The sequence below is a fragment of the Lipotes vexillifer genome, unplaced genomic scaffold, assembly GCF_000442215.2.
Source record: "Lipotes vexillifer unplaced genomic scaffold, Lipotes_vexillifer_v1.1 scaffold1783, whole genome shotgun sequence".
In the NCBI taxonomy this organism is placed as follows: Eukaryota; Metazoa; Chordata; class Mammalia; order Artiodactyla; family Lipotidae; genus Lipotes; species Lipotes vexillifer.
Window position 1 is genome coordinate 584,448 of NW_006777435.1, and position 767 is coordinate 585,214.

The 767-nt window shown below is 55.8% G+C and overlaps 1 protein-coding gene across 1 annotated transcript in view; it reads right to left on the reverse strand.

Annotated features, from left to right (window-relative positions):
• The window catches only part of PPM1F (protein phosphatase, Mg2+/Mn2+ dependent 1F), a 15,582-nt gene that overhangs the window by 9,165 nt on the left and 5,650 nt on the right, over positions 1-767 (reverse strand). The window lies entirely within an intron of this gene.

Genomic DNA, 767 nt, shown 5'->3' on the forward strand with positions numbered 1-767 from the left:
CCCGCCCCCCGCCCTCCTGGCTCTGCCCTCTATGTGGCATTAATGCCGAGTTTAAAGGGACATAGCTGGATAGTAATTATGTGAGTGGTGGAGGTGTCAGGTAACCATCTGCAATGCATAAAAGGACTGAATCGACACATTGTGCACTTAAATTACAGTTACAAGTCAATTATGTCTCAATTAAAAAACAAACAATAATAAAGCAACACTGTCCAATAGGAAATGGCAGAGGGGAAATCTGCTGAGGCTCCAACTGCCCCCCACCCCCCTGCCCACCCCAGGGCTGGACCCCAGGACCCACCCTGCTTCTCTGCATCCAGACTGGCCCACAGCCCCGCACCTTCTCCAGCAGGTGTGGAGGAACTGAGACCCTGCTCAGGCGGGGCTTACCCAACACTCTGCCAGGGCCTGGCCCACAGGCTCTCACTCTCTGCAGTTCTGGTCCAACATGAACCGACTTTTGGGTGGAATACAGTTGGAAGGAACTACTAAGAAAGGGACAGAAAGGCCTGCAAAACAAGGGCCCTGCCTGATCCAAGGCTCATTCCCATCCTGGGCTCCTTTGGCCACTGACTGCTGTCCCAGGAACAGGACACAGGCCTCTGTGGCGCCTCCCCAGGCTCTCAGGGACCCTCGAGTCTCCACCTGACAAGGGTCCCAACCTGGATCAGCTGAGACATGGCCCGAGCTCTGGGTTTTCTACCACTGGACCCCGGGACCGGCTCTCGCATCAACACCCACTTGTCACCCGCTGAAGTGGAAGAGCG